The sequence below is a fragment of the Varanus komodoensis genome, unplaced genomic scaffold (assembly GCF_004798865.1).
Source record: "Varanus komodoensis strain SLA01 unplaced genomic scaffold, ASM479886v1 scaffold10, whole genome shotgun sequence".
Taxonomy (NCBI): Eukaryota; Metazoa; Chordata; class Lepidosauria; order Squamata; family Varanidae; genus Varanus; species Varanus komodoensis.
Genome location: NW_025335269.1, coordinates 9,467,983 through 9,486,924, shown reverse-complemented (window position 1 = coordinate 9,486,924; position 18,942 = coordinate 9,467,983). Strand labels below are relative to the sequence as shown.

The 18,942-nt window shown below is 43.9% G+C and overlaps 1 protein-coding gene across 1 annotated transcript in view; it reads left to right on the top strand.

Annotated features, from left to right (window-relative positions):
• CNTNAP2 (contactin associated protein 2) overlaps window positions 1-18,942 on the top strand; it is an 870,382-nt gene that overhangs the window by 166,216 nt on the left and 685,224 nt on the right. The gene's annotated exons all lie outside the window — the stretch shown is intronic.

Below are 18,942 nucleotides of genomic sequence, written 5' to 3'. Positions count from 1 at the left end.
CTTCTTAAGCTCCTGGACTAATATGTAGATTGGACCTTAGCCATCCGTCGCATTTTACATTTCATGAAATGGTGCAATGCCTTTCTTGGCTGAACCAATTTAAAATTCATTAAAATGGACTCTCTGATACAACAGTATGTTAAGAAATGAATCGTTTGAGAGATACACATTTAAATATGTAAACTTGTGTGTGGCTTTAAAGGCAAAACCTCTCAGATTAACATGAAAAGGGAAAATGAAGGGAACAGACTTATGAGTAGCCACATGTAAAGGTGACACATAATGCAAATAGAATGATTAGTCCATTTGTATTTGTAAGTATGATACATTAGAGAAAGAGTCTTGGTATCTAACAGGCTTCTCACAATTGCAGTCCAGTGCGTGCACATGAATGAACTTTCTAAGTTATATATGGTTAGACTAATGTTTTGCCAAAGGCAAGGGTTCTTTTTGGATCCAGAAGCAATAAGCACACCAGTGGGTTGAAGTCTAAAGCTTTTATTATAAAGCAGGCACAATAATGTAAGCAGGCACAATAATATGAAAAATATACAATACCAAGCAAGCTGACTTTCCTCAATCAGTTGCCGGGAGCCCCCCTGGACGGCAACAAGGAATACCCCAATTCAGGTATGTAGCACCTTTCCCCCAGTCAGGTCTGCATTGAAGCTCACCTTGGGCGGAGCCGCAAGGCTTTTTATCCTAAATTTTAGAGTGCTATGTGCTGTAGAATACTACCTGCTATTCAAAACAGTTAATTGGTTACACCTGCTGTTTGCAAGTCTCACAATGATAAGTTCTTCGTCGTGGCCTCTGTGCATCACACATATGGGTGCTGCGCCTGCGCAGTGCCTTTGGCCGGAAGATTGAAAGTTAACGGTTTTTGGCAGGAAGCTCCGCTCCCCTCCCCCACAGGCTATAAAGAGCGGAGCGTCCGCCATTTGTTCAGTCTTTGCAACCGCCGTTCGCTGTGCCTCGCGCCGCTTCGTCCTTCGCTTTGGCCATTCTGGTTCTCTCTCTATATATTGCCCTTAAACTACTTTCCCGTTACTTCGTTTTTCCCGTTTTGTGTAGTTCTCTCTCACTTCTTCGATTAAAAAAAAAAAAAATCAAAAAAATATATACTTACCCTCTGCACTATCTCTCTTTTCTTCCTCTTTCTGCGATGGCGCAGCGGGCGGCTTTCCGCAAATGTGCTGATTGCGGGTCAAAGATGGCACCGACCGATCCGCACGACCTATGCCTCCTCTGTCTTGGGGAAGGGCATAGGACAGATAAGTGTGTTCACTGCCTAGCCTTCTCTAAACAGGCTAGGAAGAACCGCGAAAACCGGCTTCGGAGGCTCCTTTGGGATAGGGCTCTGATGCAATCAGACCCGCTCATCCCTACCCCAAAACCGGGCTCCGCTTCTGTGCCTCCTTCACGCCCTTCGGACGAAGGCGCGTCCGCTTCGCTGGCCCCCTCTGCCTCACCAAAAAAGAGGCATGAGAAGCGCAAACATGCTGAAGACAAGCCGGCAGGCCATAAGAAGGCCAGAAAGGAAAAGGCCTCTAAGCCTCCAAAGAAGGCTAAGCCTACGGATCGTCCCCAAGATCGGGACTCGGGACCGACAGGCCCTTCGGTACCGGTGGCGGTTACGATACCGACCCCGCCCGAACTGATCCTCCAAGAGGCTATGCGGGTCACCCCTCAGGGGTCTCCCCGACGTGTGGTTGACCTCCCGCCAGCACCCCTTCCAATTCTACGGGGGTCTGTCTCGGACGGGGAAATTCAGGACTCCCCTCCCAGAGCGAGGTCACTGACACCGATGCCCGCGGTGACATTGGAGACAGAAGCTGGCCTGTCCCCACCAGGGAATCGGAGGAGCCGCTCGGTAGAACAACGCCCGGAGAGTTGGCGTCGTCCCTACTACCAACCTTGGGGAGACCCGCTCTCTGTGGGATACTACCCTGCTCCCAGAGCGCGATCCTCACCTCCGCCCCGGGCTGTGGATTCGAGGAGGGTGCCGCCTCGATCCCCGCGAAGCGGAAGCAGCCGCTCCTTATCACCGGCGGAGTCATCATCTTCTGCCCCGCCATATTATGGTGCTGATTCGGATGACTCTAACGTAGATTCAACTTCTCCGGACGTCGTGGTGACATCCCAGGATCCTGCGTCACCCGATGAGTCACACGTCTCCTTTGCGGAGCTGATGTCGAGGCTTGTCCAGTCCCTGGACATCGACGCTGCCCAGCGCCCGGGACCGTCGACGGATAAGTTCTACGACGTCGTCCGCGGGGAGCAATCGACTTCTGTCGTCCTGCCACTTATAACTACTCTGCGGCAGGCAATGACGCAGCCCTGGGACCTGCCTTCACATCCCCAGCCGACGTCTAGGAGATATGAATCTATGTACAGGGTCAGGGAAGAAGACATTCCCTTCCTATTAAAGCACCCAAAACCAAACTCGGCGGTCGTCGAATCCTCGCAAGGCAGGGAGGCGAGCGGACATATGACGCTGAGGGATAAGGAGGGCCGGAAAATAGATTCCCTGGCCAGACGGGTCTATGCTGCCTCGGGCTTAGGACTTCGCATTTCTAACTATGAGGCGACGTTGGCGCGCTATCAATATTTTATTATGCAACGCCTCCACAACGTCGCCTCCACCCTCCCAAACCACCAGGGTGACCTTGCGAAGGTCCTGATTAAGGAAGCCATGCAGGTCGCGGTGCGGCAGTTGTCTACGGCACGTCATCACGTGGACACTGACTCCCGGGCCTTGGTCGGTGCTGTTTCCCTTCGGAGACACGCATGGCTTCGGAGTTGTAATTTCCCGGAGGAAACGAAGCGGCGAATAGAAGAGATGCCCTTTGACGGCTTGGGACTCTTCCATTCGCGCACCGACCATAAACTCAAGAAGCTACATGAGTCAAGAGTGACAGCGTGCAGGATGGAGATCCAGTCACATACCAGACGTAAGTGGTCCTGGAATCGGCCATCCTACAGGCAGCCATACCAACAGAGACAGCTGCCACAACCTCGCCAGCAGCAACAACAGCAGCGTCGCCGTCCTCCGCCCCAGCAGCGCTTCCAACAGGGCCGCCGTCGTTTCGACGACCGGAGACAGCGCTGACGGGACTGGCGAACCACTCCTCACGCTCCTTTAATACCCACCCCCCTCTCATCTGGGGACCGGCTCCAAAGCCAACTCCCCATTTGGGAGTCCATCACATCTGACCGGTGGGTATTGTCCATCATTCAATACGGCTATCGAATAGAATTCGACATCATCCCTCCATCGAGTCCAATCCGGTCCACTTCATGTTCGCCGGTACTTCTCGACGAAATACATCAACTTCTCCTTAAAGGAGCAATTCGTCAAGTATTCCCATCTGATGGACTCCACGGATTCTATTCCAGATACTTTACAGTCCCCAAGCGGGACGGCGGTCTACGTCCGATTTTGGATTTACGGGACTTGAATAAGTTTATTATACCGAGGAAGTTCCGTATGACCACCCTTCAAAACATCTTGCCGTTGTTAAGGAGAGGGGATTGGTTCGCCTCACTGGACCTGAAGGACGCCTACTTTCATATTTCAATTCATCCAAATTACCGGCGTTTCCTTCGTTTTGCTGTTGCAAACCAACTTTATGAGTTTAAAGTTTTACCCTTCGGACTGGCTTCAGCTCCGAGAATTTTTACCAAATGTGTGGCTCCTGTCTGTGCCTTCCTACGCCTTCAGGGCATACAAGTTTACCCGTACCTTGATGACTGGCTGCTAGTCTCGCAATCCAGAGAAGGACTACTAGACACCATCCATACAACCCATGCCTTACTAGATAGTCTGGGTCTACATATTAATACAGAAAAATCTTCTCTTCTTCCGACACAGACGATCACCTTCATTGGAGCTCGCCTAGATTCGACGTTGGAAAAAGCCTTCCTTCCTCAGGACAGGCAACAGACTCTCGCTCGCCATATCCATCGAATTCGTCGAGAGGGAACGGTTACGGTGAGATCCATCCAGAGGGTCCTGGGGCATATGGCCTCCACAGTTGCCGTAGTTCCACATGCCAGACTTCGGCTTCGCCCACTGCAATTACTTTTCAACAAAGTGTATCATCCACAAAGAGACTCACAGTCGAAACGAATTCGGATCCCGTCTTCCGTGCTCCACTCCCTGTGCTGGTGGCTAAAGCTGACCAATCTCGTGGTGGGAGTTCCCTTCAGGCCGCAACCCCCTTCGATAACTCTTGGTACCGATGCATCTCTCCTAGGATGGGGGGCGATCTGCTCTGGCCTGTCTACCCAGGGAACGTGGACTCGCCTAGAATCCACGAATCATATCAACTTCCTAGAGCTGCTGGCAGTCTTCAAAGCCCTTCGTTCTTTCGAAGACCTCATTCGTCATCGGATCGTTCAGATAACTTCGGACAATATAGCGACCGTTTTTTATCTGAACAAACAAGGAGGGACGAAGTCACCGACCTTAGCCAGGCTTTCTATGACGATTTGGGACTGGTGCATTCAGAGACACATCACTCTGATAGCCGTTTATCTGGCAGGCACAGACAACGTACATGCGGATCTCCTCAGCAGACACATCCTCACTTCACACGAGTGGGAACTGGATCCTCGCACGCGCAACCACCTGTTCAGGCGCTGGGGGTTTCCCGATGTGGACCTATTCGTTACCCAACAGAACAGGGTGTGCGAGACTTACTGCTCAAGAGCGGGAATCGGACAAGCATCCCTAGGGGACGCATTCATGATCCCTTGGGACAACATCAACTTTTATGCTTTCCCTCCGATCCCTCTTCTGATGAGGGTCATAGCGAAGATAGTGAGCGACCGTGCATCAGGGATACTAGTTGCCCCCTGGTGGCCACGCCAACCGTGGTTTGCGAAACTGCTCGACATCTCCCGCGGAGAGTTTCTTCATCTTCCGTCACTTCCGTATCTTATAACGCAAATGGACGGCACACTTCGTCATCTGGATTTGCTCTCATTGAATCTGACAGCGTGGCGAATTCGATGATTAACCTTCCATTGGGGCCGGCGACGGATTCGAGACCCTCAAATCCTACAGCTTCTATTAATTCATCGGTTTCAACGATCACTTCGACTGCTTCAGCCCCGATTCTCGAGTCCAACTATGCGGGTGCTTCTCACTGCCACAATCTCTCTATACCATCGGGTTCGGCTCAAACCCCGTCGGATTCGAATCCAACGCTCTTGCACCCTGAGATTCAGCATATTATCGACGCTGCTCTAAAGCCGTCCACAAGAAAGTCATATACAGCTAAATGGAAGCGGTTTTCCGCCTTCGCCGAGTCTCATTCGTTCTCCCCGCTTGTCTCATCAATTGATCAAATTCTTCAATTCCTTCTGGAGTTGCATCACTCCGGACTGAAGCCGTCTTCTATTAAAGTGTATACGGCCACAATAGCCTACTACCGTGGCTTAGTCGATGGATCATCCCTGTTTTCTCATCCTATTCTAAAGAGATTTTTGAAAGGACTGTATAACCTCAATCCATTGATTAGACCGGTTATGCCCACGTGGAGCCTTTCTGTAGTTCTACAGGCCCTTATGAGGGCCCCCTTTGAACCTTTGGCGACTGTGGATCTCCGATTAGTTTCGTGGAAGACGGCGTTCCTTGTAGCTATCATGTCAGCCCGGAGAGCTAGTGAGCTTTGTGCCCTCCGCATCGACCCCCCTTATCTGAACTTCCACAGAGAAAAGGTCGTTCTACGTCTCGACCCATCTTTCTTGCCCAAAGTCTCTACACCTTTCCATACAGGACAAGACATTGTACTGCCTGCCTTTTTTCCATCGCCATCGAATCCCTTGGAAAGATCCTTGCACTCCCTCGACGTTCGGCGTTGTTTAGCCTTTTATCGATCGCGAACGGAGTCTATTCGGCGATCCAATAAACTGTTCATTAAATATTTGACTAGAGATCAGGGCGACCCAGTCACTCCTCAAAGGCTGTCTAAGTGGATAGTCCACACTATTACTTTGTGCTACCAGTTAGCTAAGCTCGAACTGCCTACAGTTCCCCGAGGCCATTCTACTAGAACTATCGCTACGTCTTCTGCGTTCACATCCGGAGTCCCGATCGATGACGTCTGCCGAGCCGCTACTTGGGCGAACCCTTGCACCTTCGCCAGGCACTACCGTCTCGATGTTCGGGCTCAACGGGACTGCTCTTTCGGTAGAGCTGTACTCTCCTCCGTCCTACAATAAGGACACCTTCCCTCCTCCTTTGATGGTAAGCTTGTTAATCTACCCATATGTGTGATGCACAGAGGCCACGACGAAGAAAAGCAGGTTGCTTACCTGTAACTGATGTTTCTTCGAGTGGCCATCTGTGCAGTCACACAACCCACCCGCCAGCCCCGCTCGGTGTCGGTGAGTGGACTCATTCATCGGTACCGAAAGTTTCCCATTTTTTCTTGGTACCGATCATACTGAGAATTTTTCCACAAGGGGGCGCACGTTCGGTCGTCAAAGACGGAACAAATGGCGGACGCTCCGCTCTTTATAGCCTGTGGGGGAGGGGAGCGGAGCTTCCCGCCAAAAACTGTTAGCTTTCAATCTTCCGGCCAAAGGCACTGCGCAGGCGCAGCACCCATATGTGTGACTGCACAGATGGCCACTCGAAGAACATCAGTTACAGGTAAGCAACCTGCTTTTCCACTGTTTACGGTCCTCCATTCCAAGGCCGTACCATCCTAACCAGTTTAGAATAACATATTTTTTCATGCCAGACAGCCTCAACTGGGTTTTAAGGAGGTCCTGTTCTTAAGGTCTTCCCAGGAGAGATATAGGACTAGAAGGAACAATTCTGCTATACCACCCTATCTCCGGGTGGTTTTTCTCTACAACTGATGAAGGACAAAAGGATGTTGTGTGGTCTCCTGAAGAGCCCTCATCCATTTATATTATGGATTAGATGTTATAATAGGCAAATTCAGACATTTCAGGCTGGTTACAGTCATGGTGATGCTTGAAATACACAAACGCATAGGGAATGTTTGTTTTCAAGGGGCTTTACATTTTATATCATGAAAAGTTCCCCACTATATTTTAAGCATACATTTTGAAAGTCAAAAGACTTAAGAGGTGTCTTGAATTATGAAATGAGTGTGCATTAAGGTTGGCATCAAAGATTGTCCTGTTGATTTAAGCATGATGTTCTAATTAGCTGATCAATGAATTGATTTCATACACACTTAAAGGATCATGTCATTGGTCCCATAGCCCAAGGGGCTTGCTTTTGTCAGCAGGAAATAAAATCACCTAGCCAGCATTTTCCAGTGTCCATCTTAATGTGCTTTACATCTGTCCTTCATTATAGGGCTGGGCAAATTGTGTATTTACCCTGACCCTTTTAGCTCTAGAAAGTATTCAGGCGACTGCACAAACAGAATGTAAATAATGGAGGCAAGGAGTGAATGGCAGGATCTGCAAAACTGTATATTGTATCTTCCTGGACTGTAACTCTTCAGTCTGCAGGTGTGCGATTCCACCAATGAGTTTCTCCGGTGTTAAAAAAAAATGTTCCACCGGAAAATGAGAATGAAGGATTCTAATCTAGCCATCTGTATGATACACTCATTTTCTTTGTGCAGAGTGGTTTATTTATCTTTTTTTTTTTCAAAGATGCAAGTATTCACTTGCTGCATTAAGGTTTATTGGAGAGCATAGCTCTAATAGGCAATTTTTGTTGCTAGATTAAGGAATCATCAAGGGTTTCCAGTAGGTGAAAGACATACACAATTGCTTTGGCTATAGATGAAAAAGGGGGAATCACAGTTCTGCTGAAATACAACAACAGAGGAGACAGCAGCAGGAGGAGGAGGCAGCAGTGGCAGCAGCGGCCAAAGAGATGCTTCTCTCTGCTGTCTGCAAAGAAACATAGTTCATCATATAATTTACCCCCACAAGGTTGGTAGTGATGACAAAAACATTCTAGAAAGAGGTCAGGACAGAGATTTGTGATCAGAAACACCTTATTATATATAGCTAATTAGCTAGTGACTATGGTCTTTCAAGAAAGTGAGTGATCCGAAGTAACCTCTCTGGGAGATCAACCTATCTGGCCCCAAGATTCTTGTACACTGTAGATATTTCTGTGCTTGAATTAGTGCTTGCTGTTTCCTCTTTGATAATTTAAATAGCTGTACTTCCAGTTCCTCTGACATTTTCTCTGTGAAGTTAGTTACTGGGATAGTTTGTGTGTAGAAAATTTGGTGAGAAATTACTGTGAGAACTGACCCTTGCACAAAAGGAATCAGATTTTTAATTACTATTCTTAAGAGGACCCTACTTGTAAATCCCACATCTTTCAACTGCCAGGCCCTGCATAGGTTTGAGTTTGCCTTCAGGCATATATCATTATATTGTTGCTTTAAAAATTAAAAAGGAGAAGGATAATGAGGAAGAACATTAAATAATATTTCATTTGCTTGGGAATATTTATTCTGCAATATTGGCATAGTATCTTCTTCCACTCTTTTTAATCTTGCCATTCAAAAATGGCCACAGTCTGGTATGATGAATGGAGAAGTTTTATTTTCCAAAAAAGAATAACTCAAGGTATTACATACAGTTCATTATACCTTTCATCAAACCAAGGAGACTTTATGGTGCTGAAAATAGTATACTCTGACAAGACTGTATTTTCAGTGAATGACTTTCACTTTTTGGCAAGGAACTTGATGTTTAAAAACCTCTAGTAATTAGTAAACATTTAAAATCACATTTGGCAAGGTATTGTACCTTACACAGAGTTCCTAAGGAAGATTTATTGCAAGCACAATTTTTGACGTGTTATATTTTCAGCAGTACCATAGCCAGCATTGTGTGAGATACTTACCGACTGACATGTCCATTGATTCTTCATTAGCAATTTAGAAAAGAGACAGACATACATGTATGTTTCATAGCAAATATTAGAAACATAGTGAACTTTGACTTTACCTACCAATTGTTAAGATTTTAGGAGCCCCGGTGGAAAATCTCAAAAGTAGTTCTAACATTTTTGGCATCTTGTAGTCACTTGTGTTGGAGATCTGTAAAAGTCACTTACCAAAGGGTGGTGATAATATGAGTTTTACTGTAAACACTAGTCTAATGGTCTACCATTAGCTAAGTGAATCACAAGTCATATAGATCAGGATTATGCCAATGCTATTTATAAGATTTTGTAATTTTATTGTCACACACACACACACACACACACACACACACACACATTATTTGTAAATGTTTTTCAAGTTCCTTAATTTTTGTTGTCATTAATCTTCAAGGGATAGCAGTCAAGAAAGAGGGCAAATTCATATATGGATTATTGCACATAACATTAAGCCAAATGCTGCTACTTCTGAATCAACCTCCAGGCATTTCTTCTGTAATACTTGAATTCATTCCCCTAATTTATTTGAGCATCAGAATAGATAAGAAGATGATTAGATTGGAAAAAATAGACATCAATTAAAACATAGGCTATTATTAAACAAAAATGTTTTATTTAACAGCTGTACCGGCTTTCCTAATTATACTGCATGAAGTAGTACAAATGTGGTGAGATATGGAAGTGTGGCACCAAAGGGCAAACAGATCCATTGTATCTTACATAGAGAATAACATACTTAGACACATTGACCTTCAATAATTCACAACTGTCCCATGTACAGAACTAGAAATTGTGATAAGAGGTTAAGGAGATGTCATCCCGTTGCCATATAAAAGCAATCCTTTGGAATGAAGCGACGCCCAAAAGCAAGAATAAAAATAGGGATGGACAGAAATGCTGTATTCCATCCTGGAAATGTTTTGGTGGCACTACCTTTCTAGGTCTTAGGGTAAGCTCTTCTCCAGCCCTTCATTTGAAGTTTTTTTTTTTTTTTTAATTGAAGATGCCCCAGGGCCTTCTGCACATTGTTTTATGGTCCTTTTGCCATTACTATGGAATGAATCTGGTTACCCTGAATTTTTCCAGGGCCCTTCTAGCTTTTCAAGACCCACTCAACATGAATCTGTTTTTGTTTTTGATTATGCCAGAGGGAATGGGTAAAATTGCATGATACCAAAATTGGGAAGATCTGGGTTCCTTCACAAGTCTATGCAAGGTGCAAACTTAACTGCCTGATATGTCAATTACACTTTTTGAGAATTATGCTCAATTTATTTTCATTTAATTTCTGTATTGTCCAACAGCCAAAGGCCTCTGGGTGGTTCAGAGCAACTCATAAAATATGGCATTTAATGCTGGAATTTTTATTCTTGGAGGAAAATCAGATACTCAGTCACCAGTCAGGAACTTTGCTTCCATTCTGCACTGGGATCCTGCACATGTTTGCTGCTGAATTCATCCTCCACTTTGCTATTGGTCCCCAAAACAGCTATGGAAATTTTCAGCTGTAATATAGTATGAAGCCCAGATCTATGTCAAGATCTGGAGCCCTGTCAACTGCTTTCCCCCCTCAGGATAAGTAGCCCAGTGTAAGATCTCTGTATGCTTGAGGTAAGAGACTGCACATTTTGCCAAGGCTGCATTGCACCCGTTCCCCAGTCATTTGCTCCCTGCTTGCTTTTGCTGTTGCCACATCACCTGTAGGGAGAGCCACGAGGCCAGAAGATGTGGCTGCACAGTTCTCCATGTGCTATGGACACAAGGCTCTCCATAAAGCCAATGTGTCAGCTGTGAAAACAGTGGGGGTGCATGATGAGGGAAAGAAGGCTGGAAGCTGCTGCTGAAGGTGCACCCACTGGAAGAGGCCAAGCAGGGGTAGTAGGTGCTACTGGTGGAAGTGTGGGCATACATGAACAGAGCAATTTGCCACTGTTCCCATTCTTCCACCTGATGTGGACATCTCAGCCTGCCTCATGGGAGGGCTGGCCTTCAGGACAAGAGCAGTAATGTTAGGCATTTCTTTCTTTTCTTTCTTTCAACATTTACCACAAGAAATAAATATTGCCACATTCTATATTCAGCAACTGAGACTAAGATGCAGTGATTTGTCCGTAACCTTCTAATGCATTTGTGGTTGAATCTGATTTACCAGCTGTGTGCACTTAGATCTGCACAGCTTTTCTGATCAAGACACCCATGCCCAGAGGCCAGTGCTCACTGGCGCCATGTAGAATGTGACTGACTTCCATGCCCAGGCCTCACACTAACAGCTTTTCCACCTGTTTCACTGGCAAGCTAATTAGTTTACAGAGTCATGCTTAGCTTCTTCTATAAATGAAAGCAACTGGATTTTTGTTTGAAGGGAGAATAACAAATCCTAGCAATACAGGATTAGCCTGGCTTTTTCAGCTCATTTTAGGAAGGAGGGGGTTAGCCCCACTAGCCTTTAAATCACCTCTGAGATTTAAGGCATTTACCTTCCAGTTTTAAATCTTCCATGTTGTGAACATCTCTCTATTAATTCCTAAAGCCTCTTCACAGTAGACATATTCAGGCTGATGGTGGGAAAATATTTTCAGTGTTGCTACATGAAACACTCACAAGGAAGAACAAAGTACGATCTCGAAGAAAAGGCAGAATGCACAGATTTGGTTGTCTGCAAAAGACATTTTTGCAGTCCCTGGCAAACATTTCCAGAGTCTGTGTGATAAATTTGATATTTCATTTAGTTTTAGGAGACACATTCAAATGATCCCTGTATGTTTTCAGATATCATGTATAGGCCCCTGGAGAAACCCATCATCTGGATGTAAACTTTGATTTTATACACTGCATATGGCTTAGATGTGATACAAGAAAACAGAGAACCAGCCAGTTCCACGTTTGTTTTCTGATGCCCTTGCACAAGGAAGTCTAGCATTGCTACCTACGAGTGCTTTTCAGCTCACACTTGAGCAAGGTGGTGCTTTTATTTTGCTTTTGTTTTTAAAAAGACCAACAGAGTAAGTGGCACTTTGCAGAAAATGAAGTCCCTTGCACTTGACAATCCACATAATGTGTATTGAGCGTGAAGAGAGGGACAGAACAAAGGAGAGAGAGGCGAAAATGGGATAGTAGAGACAAGATGAATGGAAGACTGGGCAAAGCAGGGAAGGCTATGAGTAAATGCAGTCACATACGGGCAGTTCATGGATTTGCTTTGATGCAGGAAGGCTTGAACAGGATTGGAGGATGCAGTCATGCTTACTGGCCCTATCCCATGTCCTCATTTGCATCAAACCCTGCCCTCAGCATCCCCAACTGTGTGGAGGGCTCTTATTATGCTCAAGTGACCAAGAATAGAATCCCCATCCAGATCTTGTCACTCAACACAAAAAAGTCAGGGGCTGAGGTGGCAGGGACTACTGTGCATAATGTCCCCCACACCCCACTCAGGTTAAGCCTTTGTAGGTTTAGCTGAATGCCTGAACAGGACTAAACTTTGCTTAAGAACTTTGTTTAAGGGGTGAAACCAAAGCAGTTGTGGGGCTGAAATATTGGTCCTTTAAGTGTGAGGGCAGAGCCAGCTGGAGGCCCTGCTAAAATTTTCTGGGGGACTGAGCCCTTCCTTTTCCACTCAACAAAAAAATCCTCTGCATCAGCTCTGGAATGTTGAGATTCAAAAGTTAGAAAGCCACATGATATTAAAATGAAGGACAGTAGAATCAACTTTTTTATTTGATTAACCCTGAATACAGAGTTAATGCTCAGAACTAATTTGGAACTTAATCACAGCATAAAATAGCATTATCTGATATGCAGAATATCTCCTTGAGAAAGTTTATGCTTTAGTCTTTCTTCAGCTGAAAATATGTCACCCTTTAACAAAGCAGTTTATCTGCAGAATTAAGGTGTCCCATAAGACTTTGGGATAATGGCACTTTAATGAATCTACCTTAGTATCTCATCTAAAATTGAGCTTTCTTTATTCTTTGAGTTTATGTTTACTCCACTTCAACCCTTAGATTTGAATACTGTAAAGTGAAATTAAATTTGTGGCACATTACCAAAGAATCCATAAAAGAGTCCCCCAGAGACAGAAAATGTCTTCTTTTCTCTTAACACGATGCTTTCCACCCAGTATCTAAAACAGCAGAGGCTTTTTACTTATCAGTCTGAATGCTTAACAATTGGTTTGTATTTTTAAACTAGGGTAGCTCTTTTAGGCATAATGTCTGATAATTTATGGCTTGGATCGAAATATGTCCTCTTATTAATAGAAGCCCTCTTCTACTTATGAAAAGCCTCTGTTTCCAACCTTGTGGAAAAGTTACATCTATTCCTAATAAGTTCTTCCATTTGAGCAAGCTTGCACAACTTTGTTTTATATCTCCCTAAAATTTATAAACCATAGTCTGCAGCTTACAAGATGTATGGAGTCCAAATTGACCATATCCTTGCTAAAGATTTTAGAGAGCAAAGATGTCTAGGTCCAGAATACCTTAAGGCAGGGGTGGGCAACTCTGTAAGATTCTGTGGTCTATTCCCCCATCCGTGTGTAGAGCACCCACAAAATGAATGCTGAAGTTCAACATTGGAACACAATGAACAGCTGTTGAGTACCACTAGGATCCAGTTTGTTCTCAAACCAACTCTGACCCTTTTAGTGTTCCGTAGTGCTAAAATTGGTGATTTATTTATTTATTAAAAGCTTTTCTACCCCACCCACCACTAGCATCTCAGTATGGCTTGTAATAAAAAAATGAGTAGAATAAAACAAAACACCACAACATCCAATGACTGAAATACTGAAACCGCAGTTAAAATCAATTAAACATTTAAATGACAGGAAAATAAAAAGGTTTTCACCTGACACTGAAAAGAAAAAAGTGTTGGTGCCAGGCAAACCTCTCTGGGAAGCGTATTCCATAGTCAGGGTGCCACCATAGAGAAGGCCCTCCTCTGGGTAGTCACCCTCCTAATTCCTTCAGGGAGGGCTCCCAGAGAAGGACCTCTGCCTCAGATCTCAAGGAGTGGGAAGGCACATAGGGAGAAAGGTGCTCGTTCAGGTATCTCAGACCCAAGCCATTGAGGGCTTTATGGGTCATAACCAGCACCTTAAATTGGGCCTGGGCTTCAATTGGCAGCCAGTGTAACCAATAGAGGACCAGCATTATATGTGAACACTTGCCGGTTCCTGTTAACGTCCTGGCAGCTCTATTCTGAACCATCTTCAAGGGCAGCCCCAAGTAAAGTGCACTATCCGATTCTATATAAGAAGCTGCATGCTGCCCATGATAAACATGGTGCCCACCCTTGCCTAAACAACTGTCTTTTCCCATAGATCCTTCCTATAGCATGTGATCTTTTCCAGCCTCAGTGCCCAAGATTTCTCCACTTTCTAAAGTGGTGGATACACAAATGAACAGAGAGCAAAACTGTTTTGATCCAAAATCCAAAAGGAAAAATCCAGGGATGAGCAGTGAGCCAATGTTAAAAGAATCTAGTTGAAAATGGACATTGCTGGTTCACACATCCAAAAGCATGACAGACAAATCCCATAAAGGTATAGTGATTAATTTTCCTGGAATTCTTTTGTGGGAGGATGGATATGAAAGTTGCATACTTCTGTATGTGGGAAGGTTTTTTGATGGCTTTATTTCCCCTCCCCTTTCTTTTACACTTTTAAAAGCTAGATGACATAGCATCTTTCTAAAGGAATTAGCAGCCCTGTTTGTAAAGCACACACCAGCCAATCACACCACTAGTTTTATAAGGGGTAAAAGACAGGAGAAGATGGAAAAGCCTTTGCTGCCTTCGCTATAGAATAAATAAAGAAAAGGAATCTGAATGTTCATACCACTGCCTGGTTTTTGGGTTGGCTGGCTGCCATGAACTCCCTGAATCTGATACATGTTTGGATGCTTGGATGAGGCCTAAGTGTATCTGGCGTGGCATCTAACTCTTATTTCTCGACTCTCCAGCCTTCTCTGAGTTGCATTCCCACTTGCTGATTCTGCTCACTCATTGTTTGAATATCCTCATTTATGCCTAGGCTTTGTCATTCTCTATTCCACATTGCCCATCTGTTGCAGACACAAGCTGCACTTTGGCAACTTCCATGGACCTAAATGATTGTTTTCATTGCTATTTTTAAGTCTGTAAGTTGCATTTAGACTTATTGACCCAACATCTTGGGAGAATATTCTGCTTTAATAAATAAAATAAGTATCCTTTGAAAATGACAATCGTTGAGGTCAGTAACATGCCATGGTACATCTCAGTCAAGTAAACTGACAATGTGAGTCCAAACTGTAGTGCAAGTTAGTCCATTATCTGTGCATATAATTATGCACATATGAGAAATATACCTATTTTCCATGTTCCTTTCTAGGCCTAAGTCCTACTCAGATTGTCAAACTGAACAAGCTACTTACCCCCATCCCCCACTGAGTATTCAAGTGATTTACATTTTTTTAAAGGTGAAAAGGACCAGCTGCTGCATAGCTTGCAGTTACTACAGAAATGTGAAACAGTTAAGCTCTCACTGCAAGATGTTCACTGTTTGCTTTTCAAGTAAATGCTACAAGGGCCACTGCATCAAACACATTTGCTTGTGAGGTTAAACATTCTCTTTCAAGACGCTTTTGGAAGATCTCCCTTTAGGGCTTAGTTCAAAGTGTGCTGAAGCCTGTGGATGGATTCCTATTGACTTCAATTGACTTTAGTTCAGCTTCCAGGTGCTAAAATATGACTGCTGCAGGACTCAAAGGGAATAGTAATGCACCAGCTGTGGGGGTGCCCTAATGAGGAAGCTGGCTGAGAGAGGACGCATGCAGGGGAGTTGAAGATCACATTTTATTACATGCTCAAAATTATGTCCTCCACAATCATGTGAGTGTGATCTTCTTTGGGGAGGAGAAATAGTATTCCTGTTTGTTTATTCTGCTAGCATTGTAAATGCATAAAGTATATGTTCCTTGGTAATGGCTATGCACTCAAGGTACCCAGAAAATTTGATTCAAGGAATGGATTCAGGAAAATAAACCCTTAAAGAATTTTATTAATCTTATTTAAAAAAAAGCTTGGCTTCCCTGGTAATGTTTTAATTTCTTGGCAAGCTCTAGTTAACTAAGGAGGATTAGCTCATTTGTGCTAATGTGCTCTTCCAAAACTCCAAAAACAGTCCACAACTCTACAGGATTTGCATAGTTTGCAAAACAATTCACACTGGAATCTGCAGATCAGACTCATGGAAACACACCTGAATCCATTGTGGATTCTTGCAATCCCTCTTTAGACATTGTTTCCCTGTGATGCAATTCAAAACTGGTAGGGAGTGTGTAAGAATTTTTCCACAAAATAAGTGGACACCCCCCCGCCCCTGTGAACATCACTGTGATCTTATAAGCCCTTTTTGTGGCAATATTCACTTTTCAGTGCTGGGACTGTGCCACAGGAGAGCAGCTTGCACACTACTGATTGTGTCTGTTGGGTGTGTGAGTGTTTAGGGAGCCAGAATATCTGCTTATAGAAGCAAAAAATCACCAAATGTTACTTTCTCTTGGAGTAGCTGGTGCAAATAGAATACCTATTGGTTTTCCCAAACAATAAAGAAATTGGGCATCTTCAAAGGAACTCTGTGTGGATGTCACTTTATTTGAACAGAGGATCAGTTATATCCTATGCTTGTTATCAGCTTAGAAACAAGAGATATGGATTTATAAGGAGGCTTTGTTTCCGCATCTTCAATATGGTGACCTTTTCTTTTGCATTTGTTGTCTTTTCTCAAGGCTTTTAATGAACATGGGCACATTAGTTATTTTGTGAGGCAAACTTTAAAAGTCCCCTGTGCCCTCTTTTTGTTCAGCTACATGCCATATGTTGCAAGTGGCTAATTCAAATTTTGCATTTATTCCTACTCTGGAATGTATAATTCGTAAGATGATGTGTGGATTGAGAGTGCTGTAGGCTATCCTTTCAAGACAAGGGCTGTTTCTTACAAGGGATTTATTATTACAAGATTTGGGGGCATTTGGAGGGGGGCTTCACAGTAAAGCAGATCACATGCACTAAGCTACTACATCCTTTAACTGTGTTACATGAACTTAATTCTATAGGTGGATATATTTTGCAGGTAGATTTATGTTTTATGAGCCTAGATAAACCCTCCAAATCCACTGAGGAGGGAGGGTAGATGTGGGAATTGCCATCCTAACAATATTCAGACCCTGAAAATTGATACAGCATGGAGAAAGATTGTGAAGGGTGAGTCAGGAAGTCCTGCATTCACATTTCACCACTTCTTTTAATTCACCATATGGCCAACCATAAATTACTATCATCTCAGCCTCAGCCCTCATTTGCAAAAGAGGAATGACAATGCTGCTCCCCCACTTACAGAGAAGTTTAAAGAATGACTGAGTTTACTATACCTGAGGGACTTCAAGAGAGCAATCCTAAGCTCTCTGATGGAGTGCTCTAATACTGGTTCTTCTGATTTGGGTTCAGTCCTGCTGGGCTTCTGCTGGATAGCCAAAGAGAGTAGAGAACGATTCTTTTCTCATCTTTTTCCTCCTTTGTGAGTGGTTCTCAGCCAGTTGAAAATAAAACTTCAGGTCTGTTTTAAATGTTTTGCCATATTAGTAGTGTAGCTGGAGTCCAGAAAGTCCTGTGGATTCTGTGAAGTTCTGTGAATCCCAGGGAGGAAGCTACTTTCAGGGATTTCAGGGAGCTCATATCAGAAGTCTGTGGTCCAATCTCTCCTTTCAAGAGCAGACCTGCTGTCCTTGTAACATTTCCAAGACCTGCCATATCTTATGGCTCCTGGGATACCCTCTTAGGGTCCATACAATTCCCCTTTAACAATACTGAATAAATGCTTGGATAGTTTTGAGGGAGGGATTTTGAAAGACTTGGCAATTTTAGAATATTAGCAACCTGCTTGTTGATAAACAGAGACAGAAAAGCACTAAATCTGACAGCAGTTCCTCACTTAGAGTTTAATTTTCCTCTAGACTCTAGAGAATGGGAGAAATCCTGCTGAGGTGAGGTGTTGGATGGACATGAAAACGGGCCAGTGCTGCTTCACTGCTTGTAAAATATGTGCTTTTAAATTCTGCACTCTTGCATAGCTTATCTTAAGCTACTGTGCACGTACATATAAATGTTTAACAACTTGGGTCTGTTGTGATATAAATTCAAAACCTCTGATTCTGACAGGCTTCTTGCCTGTGGTGATATGAACACCAGTTCCAATGCCCTGCTGACCCAAATCTTCCCATGTCCTTCTACATTCTCAGTTTATCAACCCTTTCCCTCCACTATGAACTCTGTTGCTCTTAATATATGCTGTTCTTTTTAACCCAGGTGAAATCATATTCAGTAATAATCAGATGGTATCACATAGGCTTGTTGAGTTCTGCTGCTTACGATAACCTAGGCAAGAAGTTTACTTCCCTGGTGAGCAGCAAAGCATTCTGGGAGACACTGCAAAAAGGCAGCACGTGCCCCACATTTCCATAAACCCTAACCTTTTAGTGTCAACTACATTATTATTTACTGTCTTCAGGCAACACACAAGCAGACTTGAGCTATTGCGAAGATGAAGTGCCTTTTAAAATTGATGACCAACAAAGGCAATCACTTTTCAATGGTCTCTGTGCAGTGGCCAAAATTTAAATTAGATGTACAGACAGAAGGGAGGTTTACATGTCGGGTCATCCAGAAATTGTTACTTGGGGTGCAGCACACAGACTGGTCAGCTATTTGTAGATTCCCTCTGTAATTTCCCTGGTGCATTTTAGGGATTTGGTGGTTGATACTGTGGCTGAATGTTTGAAATACTTCGCAAACTGTTACATAGGAATCAGTAACCAGAGGGCACAAGCAGACTTTTAAGTTGAAGCTGAGACCATTATTTATTTTGAGGATGGACTGTATTGTATCTAATTCATCAGTTAGCGGGTGGGAAAGCCCACAATATTAAATAATATATTAAGACACTGTGTCATTGTACATTCTTTTAGTAAATTATAGCCAGTAGAAAATGTTTCCAG